This window comes from Puma concolor, chromosome F2 (genome assembly GCF_028749965.1).
Source record: "Puma concolor isolate L17-30 chromosome F2, mPumCon1.1.hap2, whole genome shotgun sequence".
Classification (NCBI taxonomy): Eukaryota; Metazoa; Chordata; class Mammalia; order Carnivora; family Felidae; genus Puma; species Puma concolor.
In genome coordinates this window covers 37,365,238-37,377,438 of record NC_141684.1, presented here as the reverse complement: position 1 = coordinate 37,377,438, position 12,201 = coordinate 37,365,238, and the positions used below count along the sequence as shown (strand labels likewise).

Below are 12,201 nucleotides of genomic sequence, written 5' to 3'. Positions count from 1 at the left end.
TGCCTGCTATTCACATTACAGCAGGGTTATTTATACTTCCAGGGGTCTCCAAAGAAGGAAAGAGGTTGAAAATGTAAGTGTACATAATTTCAAGCAGCCAACTTCAGTTTTTTGAACCCAAGACTGAGTTTTGAAGTTTCTTTTCAGCTTAAACTAGGTAATTTCTGTAGGATTTTGCTTTATAATTCAATGCACAAACTTATTTGAGGGCTGAAACAACTCATTAGTTTTGTTCTACTGAAGCTTTCACATAAGAAAACTCTCCCAAATAGGGCTTCAGAAACAAATTAACAAGTAGTATTTCTCTAGCAAACGATTTTTAAAATAAAATACTAGGTAACATCAATAGGTCAAGAATATATAGGATTTTAAGGTTAATGGCACAACTTTCAGGAAAATGTTACTAATAAACTAAATGTTCAGGTTTCACAGCTACAAAGAGAGCAAATACAAACAAAACTACTGTACTTTATCAAAAGGTGGCAATTTTTCCTAATTTAATAAAATATTACTAATATATGATAGTTATTGAGAAACAAAATGAAGTACCCAAGTTTTAACTACCCAAAATGATTTCACTGCCTTTTTTGGTTGAAGTCTACCAGCATCTGAAATACAGATGTGTTTAGGAAAGGAATACTATTCCTTGGTCTTTAGCTGTGTGCAGGTGTGGCTATATACATAGTTGTTTCAATGTTACACATCTGCTGCCAGCAAACAGAAAACTTACTTTATGATATTAAAAAAAAAAAAACTGAAGAAAAATAATAATTACTCCCGACTGGGGAAAAAAATCGCCTAAGGAAAATGTAGCTATTCTCCTTAAGTAACTGGATTAGCCTTTTGCTAAAAAGGAGTCAAACCAAATTTAAGCTAACATACTTCATATATGATCATGGGTCCTCTCAATCATTAACTATTAGTGCTACCATGCCATCAAATATACAATGCAATCAAATATAAGTTTAGAAATTCAACTTCTGTTTGCTCTCCAGTCCAAAATGGCCTATCTTTTATACGGGCCCCAAACAATAAAAGAGCATAAAGTTTAGTGCAAAACCAGCCTGCCTTTGACAATCAACTGTCACTTGTTAGTGGCATCAGAAAAACAAGTAACGATTCCTGAGATTTCCTTTATAACTTCAAGATAGAATAAGTATAAGGAGGCAATTCAGATATAAATGTAACAAAATTTATCCCCAGCTCACTCTTACTCTGTGCCCAGAACTAGCTTAGGGACTTTTACATGTTATCACAAATATTTGTCCTCCTCTTCCCCTTTGATAAATTCAGAAAATTACATTGTTCAGTCCTCAGTGCCCTCCAGATTAAAAAAAACAACAAAAAATAAAGGAAGAAGAAAAGCAGGAGGATGGGAGATGGTTACAAACCAAAGAACTTCTGTGATAAGTCTAAATTAAGTGTTAAAATCAGAACCCACCATAATATATGAGATTCTTTCAAATGTTAAAAAAGTTTGCTTCAAATTACCTATATTTAATTCTATCTAACAACCTCATTAGAATAGTATCTTTCAATCTGATCCCATTAAAGAGAGGTGGCCCCAAGGTGTCTTACATTCAAACTGCAAAAAAAATTACGACTTTCCCTACTTCAAATTTCTGAGGTGCATTTATTTTCCGTAAAATGAAGGATCTTTAAAAACAGATACTGATCTTAGTATCTTTCATACATTAGGTGGAAAAAAATATGGTTTCATTTAGTCAAGTAGAAAAGCACCCCAAATTCTACAAATCACCACCAAAATTTTAAAAAGAAATTAAAACAGTGGTTAGATGACAGTAAATTGGGACTGCTCTTTATATAAACTCTAATCTTCAACTGAGGCCTTCCCCAAATAAAACAACAGTATTTTAAGTAGCTACTGTCTGAAGACTTGGGTTGTGTTTCAATTCCTGAAACAAGCTGCAGTTTTAAAAGTTAATCTTACTAGAATCCTCCTGGAAGTCAAAGATATTGAAAAAAATACTTTAACATAAGATGCCAAAGTAGAATTATTGTTCCCTCAGCAAGACACCTTGCGGTGACATTAATAGTTTCCATGGAGGCATGAAATTTAAACTTCAGTTATACTGCATACAGTCATTTTAAAGGAGAAGATTAAACAAAGAAAAAGGTTTTGTTGTTGTTGTTGCATAATTTGATTAAGCCCCAAGACTGAATTCCAAATCTTTACCATGGAATTGCAACTGGCAAGGAAAGAACATTTGAAAATAAGAGTTAACAATAGATCATCGCCATTTTCTACACAGAGAGAAGTATTTACATTTTAATTCAGTTCAGGCAGCTGGGTGCTAAGGACGCATAAAAAGGCAAATATGGTAATAGCTTCAATTATAAACAGACGTGGAGAGCTGCCTATTAAGATGGTTAATGGCAAAACTGAAAATGAAAACAAGGCATACCGTCATACTTCCCATAACCAAGAGTCAAGGCAATCTAGGTTAAAATAATAAAAAACGAATAAGCCATATTCTCACAAAAAGAAAAAGAGAGAAGTGGGACTGAAAGAAAAGATCACGATCATTTCAAGGCAGCCAGTCAGGGGGAAAGACTGCTTGCTGCCTCCACTGTTTACTAATATTTAAAACTAGCATTTCCAGTCAACACCTGGGTTTGAAAATCGCAGCAGCACGGAAAGGCTGGGTCCTTTCCGACGTAAACCCAACAGAACATTCGGCAACGTTTTGCATAGTAAATATTACCCAGAATAAAGCATTGTTCGCGTATTTCCACCTTTAAAGACCAAAGAGAAAAAACAAAAACAAAAACGAAGACCCTTGTTTCTCCCATAAATAGCCTTCACCTCTCTCTCCCTTCTTTTACTTATCGCCCTTGCCGCGGGGTTAATGAACCCTAAACTTCTTTTTCTTCTTCCCATTAATGGAAACGGGGGGAAAGAGCAACGAGAGAGGGGAAGGAACCCAGATGACAGGAAAAACTGGGAATCAAAACCAGTAGCGTTTCTTCCTGGGCGAAGGCTAGGAACTCCCTGAAGGTTTCGCGTGACGGAGACAAGCCTGGAAGACCCCTATTAAACCCCTGTTAACGTATCTGCTGAGCCCACGGCAACACCATTTTTCGTCTCATTTCTGCTTCTGAAGGGGGTGGCAGTTCCCCCGGATGAACCTTCACGGGCGCACGCCTCCCCTTCCCTAAAGCCCCCGCAGCAGGGGTTGGGGGGCTGTGGCCCCCGCTCCGAATTTACAGCGAGGCCCGGAAATCGGTCCCGTTAGAGCCGATTTCACCCATCAGGAATGCACTCCACCCCCGCTGCCTCCCCGCGGCGGCCGCCCTCGGTGTCGGCAGCTTCAGGGGCCCGGGAAGTGCTGCAGGGGAGCGCCGCTCTGCCCGTCACAACACTGCTGGGTCGGCCGCCGACTCCACAGACTGGCCGGGCCGGGAGAGCAGAGCTCGGGCGGAGCCCGAGCGGCCCAGGGGACGCCAGCGCCGGGCGGGGGACGCGGAACCAGCCCCAGGCCTGACCCCCAGGTCCAGGACCGGCCCCGGCCTCGGCCCCGGGCTGAGCCCGAGAGGCGGTGCCTTTCCCGTGGGATTTCTGAATCCATTTCCGTCCCGGGAAGGGGCGCGAGGGCAGCGGCCGTGCCGGAGCGCCTCGGGTCGGAAACGGGAGCCGCCCCTGCCCTCCTTTACCCGGGCGCAACCTCTTCCCGTGCCCGCCCGTACCTTCAACTCCTCGGAGCGGCGGTGGGCGCCGGAGTGCGGGTGAACAGGCCCATCTCCCGGCGGCAGCGGCAGAAGCCGAAGGAAGTACGGAGGAGGTTTCCTCAGACCCGCCGAGACGCCTCTCAGCTGGGGCGGAGGGAACGCAGAGGAGGGGTCCCGAGGGCCGCTTTCCCGAACTCCTCCTCCGCAGTTCTGTCTTGACGGCTGTTCCCGGGAACCAGCGCCACAACTGCCATTCTCCCCCTCCTTCAGCCCCCGCTGTCTCCGCCTCCTCCTCCCACTCCTTCCTCCCGCCCCCGGCCCACCCAGCCCCGCCCCGCTCCGCCCCGCTCCGCTCCGGCGCGCTGCCCGCGTGCCGTGCGTCATGGCGTCACGCCCACCGGGCCCGCCGCGGGCGGCTCTGGGACGCTGTCGTTAGCTCCGGCGCGTTGGCCCCGGCTGGTCTCGGCGCGCCCCGCCCGCGACCGGGTGGCCGGGAGGGCAGCCCCTCGCTTGTCCTCTACGCGGGCCAGTCAGCCGTCCTTTCTGCCCCTCGGCCCGCAGCACTTCGCCCTTAGCGGGGCGGGTGTCTCCTAAGAGAATGGGTGGGGTGGCCGGATCTGCCCCCTAGGTGATGGGGGATGCTGGACTCGAGGACCCTGGCTTTTTGGTGTTTCGCATGCCATAAATTATTCGTTTCTTTGTGTTCTCACGGTTCACCTGCTAGATTGGCAACCCCAGGGAAAGCAAGGCCGGGATGTTGCTGCAAGTTTCTGCCGCTCCCCGAGTGAAATGTTTTCCCTTCCTGTGGCTGCGCCCCCACCCATTTGTTCTTACAGTTTTAAGCAGGGGCTGCTAGCAACAGCGCTTAGCTCAATGTGAGGGTGCAGAGAATATCTGCCACCCTCCTCTTCCCTTCCCCCCATCACTTAATTTCACAAAGTCGCTTAAGTATTCAGAATTCATACTTCAGTACTTACTGATACATTCTGAATTACTTTAATCCAGCTTTATCTGTTCCATCCCCTCTTATCCTATAAGCCAGTCATGCCCCCTTTAAATTTTTTAACCTGCACGTGATTTAGTATCAGTTCTTTTTAGCTGAATAAACATTCAGTGCAGACCTGGTCCATTCCCTCATAGTTGATTTCTCTACAAGATTCCTTGGCATATTGAGAAATGGAATGTTATGGATGCTGGACAGAATGTCCATTTGCCATCTGTTACTTAACAAAATATATCACCCTATCTATTCTTGTTTTAGTGTGTCTGTCCAATTTAAATTAGAAACAAACCAAGGAGCCATGGTGTTTCAGACGGTACTTGGTAGCTTTGGTAACCCAGTAAATGTTTACCAATTAGAAAACTAAACAAGCAAGGCAGTTAAGCCCAAGTATTTTTTTTTTTTTTACCACAAATCTTAAAAGAAGTAATGATGAATATGTTTATTTTCATTTATTGGAAGTTTTAAAGCTGTTTTATACTCCTTGAAGGCTGCCTACCATTTAATCAATGGGATACTTTGTACAAGTAGTACCAGAATAGTAAGTTAAATGGATTTATGGAACAGTATTCATACATAATATAATCCTTGAGAATGTATCAACATGTTGAACATTTAAGAACAGATAGGGCAATGGCTTGAAAGGAGGTTTTGAGTAAAGAGGCTGTGCAAAGTGGAAATGGTCTTGTACTCTGTACATTGTCATATTTTCCAGAGGTGCCTTTTCCTGCTTGTCTTCTTGAAAGCTGGAGGGATTTCCTACTCTTCACTAAGGCAACATAGATATATTAAAAAACAAATATGTATTGAACATCTCCACTTGAATCCCCATGGGTACCTTAAACTCGGCCTGTCCAAGACAGAATTTCTCTTTTCCTCTAAACTTGTGTCTCTCATTCACCCAGGCCCAAGCCAGAAAGCTAGGATTCTTACCAAGCACCCTCCTTTCAGTCACTTCCAATTCATAATTAACCATCCCTGTTAAACATTCCTGCACTCTCCCTTCTATACTCTCCTTTGGCCTTTAGGGCGGTGATTTCTACTTTGCACATTAGAATCCCCTGAGGAGCTTTAAAAAAATCCTGATGCCCAGGCTGCCCCTGCCAATTAAGTTAGTATCTCTGAGGTTGGCACTCGAGCATCAGGATATTTTTTTTTTAACTCTCCAGGTGATTCTAGTGGTTGAAAACTATTGCTAGGGACTCATCATTATTCACCAGATTACTGCAAAGGCATAATAATTGGCCCTAGGTGCCTTGAATTTTGGCAGCATTGTCCCTTCTTTCCCTACTGTCTTCTAATTCATTCAAAATCAATTCAATAAATATTTATTGAGTGCCTAGTATGGGGGGGTCCCAATATAGCAATGAAAAAGATAGCTCTTGTATCTGGTCTCATAGTCTGGGGGAGTGGGGTGGCACAGTTGGGGGGAGGAAGAAAAAAAAAAACAAAGAAATAAAGGAAAGGAAATAAATTTACCCGTGTAACATATAGAAACCAGGAAGGCTGTTACCTTAGTTTGGTGTCTCCAACTAAAGTCTACTCCTCTGACATTTGAGCTGGGTTCTACAAGACAAGAGGAGGCAAACAAGTTAAGGGATGGGAAAGGTAGAGGAAACAGTAGGTGCAAAGGTCCTAGCCAAAGTTGCCAAGTTTAAGGCAGCTAGAGACTGAAGCATAATCAGGACGAGGGAGTAGAACATGGAGTTAAAGAGGCAGGAGGAAGCCAATTATGTAAGACATTTTGAGGTCATCATAAGGAGAATTCTAAATGGTTGGTATGATATATGATTAGACACAATAGATTTTCAAGTGGAGAGACACCTGATTTACCTCGGAAAAGGATCATTCTGGTTGCTCTGAGGACCACATTCTGGCAGAGCAAGACTGGAAGCAGGGAGACCAATTAGGAGGCTACTTCAAGAATCTAGGAAAGAAATCAGAGTTCTTTGAACCAAGGTGGAGACGAAAGAGGATGGTTCCAGTATTTGTTTAGAGGCAGAATTGGTAAGACTTGCTTAGAATGGAGTGAAAGCAGGGATGAGAGGAAGAGAACAGGGTTACAATAACAGCTGCTTTTTACTGAATACATGTTACCTGACAGGCATTGTTCTAAGTGGTTTATAAGTATTCAGCCATTTAATAATCATAAGAGTCCCAAAAGATAGGTGCTATTCTTTTTTAAAAAAATTTTTTTAATGTTTATTTATATTTGAGAGACAGAGAGAACAGGGGAGGGACACAGAGAGACAGAGACAGAATCTGAAGCAGGCTCCAGGCTCTGAGCTGTCAGCACAGAGCCTGACGCAGGGCTCGAACTCACCAGCCAGGAGACACTGACTTGAGCTGAAGTCAGATGCTTAATGGACTGAGCCACCCAGGCGCCCCAAAAGATAGGTGCTATTCTTATCCCATTAACAAATTAGTATCTGAGGCTTGAGGGTAAGTAATTTGCTCAAAGTTACATAGCTGGTAAGTGGCAGAACTGGGATTTGGACCATGCAGGCAAGTTAGTCTGACTCTAGAATTCATATTCTTTTTCTACCCCAACCATAGCCCCCTCCATTGGTGTCACAGTCAAAGTGAAATTTTCATCCACATTAAACTACTTAGGGTACCATAAATCCTTTCTCCTTCCTCCACTTCTCTCCTCCTTCTTCTTTCCTCCCTCTCTGTTACACATGAGCATTTACTTTTCTTTGCACGTGCTGTCTACTATACCTAGAATGCCCTCTCCCCCCTCCTTCCCTTCCTGGCTCAATGTAGCAACCTTTGCTGGTCCTTACAGGCTACGTCAGGCCCACCTTTATGGCTCCATAGCAACCCTGTGCTTACCTCCATAATTTTCTATGTAAAGTGCTTCATCCTTATTTGTAGGTCTTTCCCACTAAACTTTGAAGGCAGGTAACTTAATGCCCAATACATAAGACAGAGAGCAAGGAGATTTTCTCTGGTCATTGGGAGATACAAATGTGGTAATGCATTGTCCTTGCCTTCAACAAGCTTGTAAACTTGACAAGGAAACAGACACATAGAAAATCACTCTAATACAAGGACCAAAGGTATCATAGAAACAACATGTTATAGGACAGGACATTGGAGGCAAGAAAGTTGGCTTGAAGGTTCTGCTGGGGAAAAAAAAAATGCAACCAGAAACGGGATCTTGGGGGCTTTATTCTCCACCATCATTTAATATGGCTTGGGGAGGCAGCCTTGGGACCTCATCCAGACAGACTTGGGAGATCCACAGTTGATTCACTGGAATGTGCTACTTCCTGACTTCTCACTTTTACCTGTCCCTATGTGAATAAGTGTATTGATCTCCAGTTCAATTCCCTTTCTGGCAAGGTCAGAAATTTCTTCTTATGCAAGTCCCTCCTTTTTCTCATGTGTGAGGCTTCAGAACTTGGGTTCTAGCTGTGGGACCTTGGGAAAGTTACTGAACTCCTATGACCCACAGTGTTGGGCCCAGTGTGTAAGGCGTGAGGGTTTTGCCCTGCATTACCACAAGGGTGTCACTGACATAGACCACACTGTGGTCATAGATCTCACGTGGATGCGCTTCATAGTAGCCCTTCTCAACATGACCCATCATGAAATAGGGGGAAAATAGTACCTACCCCATTGGGTTGTTCTCAGAACTAAATGAGTAAATGTAGATACAGCACTTAAGCTTGGCATGTAGTAAATCATCAGTAAATGTTAGCTGCTATTACAAGGTAAAGGGAAGCCGGCTAGAGTGGGAATTAATCCAGCTAGGATTTTAAAAGTGGGGTCATCTGTGTCCCTGCTTGGGTGGTTCTCTTCATTGTTAGGACCATAGAGGGAATCTGGAGAGGAAAGCACTTTTCTCTTCCAAATTGAGGACCTAGGACCCTCAGGGGAAAAATCCTTCAGGTGGCTGAAAGCTGAGTTGCTCTGATCCACCAATTCCTCCTGCCCCATCTCTCGCTCACCACCTTCCACACGGAAATGGCACCATATACTCCCCAAAGCCAGCCCAAGCCACTCATTCTTGTGGAAAGATTAGACCCCCTGAAGGGCTATGAATCAGCCTTTAGGGTGGTATTTCTCAAAGTGTAGGCTAGAACCATCATTGCTAGAATCACATGGAGCACCTGTTAAGATAAATTCCTGGGTTCTATCTCAGACTTACAGAATCATTATCTGTGAGATGGTAGTCCTGGAATCTAGTTTTTAACAAGCTCTCCGGGTAATTCATACTACATGTTTGAGAACTACAGCTTAAGTGCTTCAGCCATTATGACAATGTCCCAGCTTCAAGCAGTTTTCTTTCACAAGATCTCTCATTAGGCTCCTTAGGAGGGAGGGTATCTCATTCCTCTTCAGGGGACCCATCCAGTTGTCTATAATCTGGTTCATTCTCCCTCCCACCCATTATCAGAAATGGTATCTCCTTTAACCTTCTCTTGGTAGAGACTGGAGCCTCAGGCCACCATTACCCATTGTTTATTCCAGTCTTTCTTAATTACCTTCCCTATTTGACTGATTCATGACTTACCCTACTCTGAGCTGGTGACCTGGGCTAGAAACCCCCAGAACCCCTTATAACTAGAGCTGGTTAGACTCACTCTATGTTGGACAGGGTACGTTTGGCTGACTAGGTCCAAAGTGATGTGTTGCACTAGAAGCAGGATATCAGTGGGTGATGAGCAAGGACTGAGAATGACCATATGTCCCAGTTTGCTCAGGAGATCCCTGGCTTATACCTGTTGTGGGGGCTTAATTATTAATGGTACTCCTTTCACTCTCAAAGAGTCCTGGGTTAAACAAATTATCGTCATCCTGATAACGAGCCTCATGTCAAGACCAACAGTTGCAATGCTTTAGCCCTTGGATTGTGCCTAGACCACCCCCTTCCTACTCTCCCAGCTGCCAATCCAATGGCATGGTTCCTTCTTCTCAGATTTCCTTAATGAATTTACTTTGGTGTAGTACTTTGGACTTACATTAAGGGATTTATAACAAAGCACCGTGAAAATTGTTGCTATATTTACTCTCTCTGACTGTATCTGAAGAATGTTTTTTGTTTTTTTTTTAGTTTTAGCACCTGGAATAGCTGTGTTTCCCCTGTTTATTATCCCCATTTGTTTTGTCTTCTGGCTACCTAATGGAACTGACAGTATTTCTCTTGGCCATGAGGAAGCTTAGACCTATGTATGTGGCCTCCTTCTGGTCTGTATATGGATAAAACAGAACGCACTTTACACGCTTAACTTACTCTTTTTCTTTTAATTTTTAAAATTTTATTTTAGAGAGAGAGAGCATGAGGGGAGAGGGACAGAGGGAGAGAGAGAGAGAGAGAGAGAGAGAGAGAGAGAGAGAGAATCTTAAGCAGGCTCCACACTCAGCATGAAGCCTGAGGTGGGGCTCAATCCCATGACCCTGGGATCATGACCTGAACCAAAACCAAGAGTCAGATGCTCAACCAACTGAGCCACCCAGACACCCCATACTTAACTTACTCTTGACTTGAGTCCTCTGTTTCCATTTCTTCACTAACTTGAGATTTAATTTCTCTGGTGCTACATTATGTGTATCTGTAACCCATCTTTTATCCTTTTTGAAACAAGGCAGGTATAAAAAATGTTTACGAACACATTCTCACAAACAAACTGGTACTAATTGCTAGTTACATAACTGAAAGAGATTATTTTAAAATGTATACAATGAATAATTTCCTCACTTCAAAATATAGCATTAACAAAATGAATAGCATTTTTAAAAAAAATTTTTTTTTCAACGTTTATTTATTTTTGGGACAGAGAGAGACAGAGCATGAACGGGGGAGGGGCAGAGAGAGAGGGAGACACAGAATCGGAAACAGGCTCCAGGCTCTGAGCCATCAGCCCAGAGCCTGACGCGGGGCTCGAACCCACGGACCGCGAGATCGTGACCTGGCTGAAGTTGGACGCTTAACCGACTGCGCCACCCAGGCGCCCCCAAAATGAATAGCATTTTAAGTAATGCTGGATTTAGCATTATTCAACTGCGTTATCTAGCAAGTGAAAGATTCAAACGAAAGCAAATGAACCAAAGATTAGATTAATTTTCAAGCTGAACTATTTTTAGATATGACCCAGAACCTTATACAAATAATGTAATGAGGAACACTCACCTATAGAAACCGCATAGCCCAATTAGACTCTATTCAGGGGTGTTTACCTTCGTAATGAAATTCTCTGCTGTTGGACATGAAGAAAGGGAGAGGAAGGGGCAGGTCAGGGAATCAGATTTGAGAATGTACATTCCAGATAATAATGATCCATGAAGAGGAGTCTTTGGCCAGACGTATGTGGCCTGTAACAGTCTCCAGACAATTATTCTTACTGCTGGCCTCGATAATATTGCAGGAGTTGGGACAGGAAGCCATATAACATAAAACCACATAAAGAAATTCACCTTAATGAAATTACTGAGAAATACATTTTTTACAACTAGTTTATTTGGGAGATTGTGCTGAATTTACAAGACTTAAAGTTATATGGATAGTATGGATAGTACACTGTATTATTTTATGGATAAATTAGGCATCTAGTTAAATGTGCTTCAAAAAAATTTCGCCCCAAGTTTATGGAAAGCATGCTAAATATAGTGATTTCTGCCCCTTATCATCATAAATATACCCATTTATCTTTCTTTAATTACAAAAATTTGCAGAGAATATGGGAACCTGTGTAACTCCTAAAAGAGCAAATGTTAACATTTTCTCATATTTGTATTCCTTTTCAAAGCAAAAGAAATGAAACATTATAGCATTGAAGCCTCCTTTGTTACTCCTCCCAGCGCCGCCCCCCCCCCCCCCCCCCCCCCCCCGCCCTTCCATTTCTCTCCTCCCAAGGTAACTGTTATCCTAAAAGTTTTACCCTTCTGGCTCACATTGTTATCCTTTTATGATATAAGTGCATATTCACAAATAACACATTCTGTTGTTTTATGTTCTAAATATAGTTTTTGCTAAACAACATTTTTACATAAATGATATTGTACCAAACGTATCATTCTACCTGCCTTCTTTTTTTTTTTTCCTAATCAACATTGTTTTCAAGATCTACCCATGTTGATACATGGAAATCTATCTTATTCATTTTAGCTGCTTAATAAATGAGTTTTCTTATACATGTCTCTTTTTGCACATATGGGAGACTTTCTCTAGAGTATATACCTAGAAGCAAAATTACTGAAGACACTCTTTTGAAACTTGAAAAATACTGGAGACTGTCTTGTGGCTGTCCTCTGCTCTGATTATACCTGTAGGTATTAATAGTTAGTGGGTGAAAAAAGTAGGCATGTGTATTTGAATTCTCAGGGCTCTTCCCGTAAAGGTTCTAAAATTATTAATACAGGGAGATGAATGTCCATAAATCAAAGTTCCTATATGTCTATTCCCTCATCTTTATAATGAGGGTAATGAAAGTACCTCCTTCTTAGAATTTCTGCGAGAATTAAATGAAGGAATAAGTGTAAAGCATTCAGCACCTGGCACTTAG

At 42.8% G+C, this 12,201-nt stretch overlaps 1 protein-coding gene and 1 long non-coding RNA gene across 2 annotated transcripts in view; one reads left to right on the top strand and one right to left on the bottom strand.

Moving 5' to 3' along the window:
* The window catches only part of RNF19A (ring finger protein 19A, RBR E3 ubiquitin protein ligase), a 58,111-nt gene extending 54,262 nt beyond the window's left edge, over positions 1–3,849 (bottom strand). The window contains exon 1 of the mRNA XM_086694912.1: positions 3,709–3,849. The gene's annotated coding sequence lies outside the window, so the exon portion shown is untranslated. The remainder of the gene's footprint in view (positions 1–3,708) is intronic.
* A 2,649-nt stretch (positions 3,850–6,498) lies between these two features.
* On the top strand, positions 6,499–9,927 carry LOC147571952 (uncharacterized). Its single transcript, XR_015246539.1, has 2 exons — positions 6,499–6,697; positions 9,759–9,927. It is a non-coding gene; the product is annotated as an uncharacterized LOC147571952 (long non-coding RNA).
* The last annotated feature ends 2,274 nt before the right edge of the window (positions 9,928–12,201 follow it).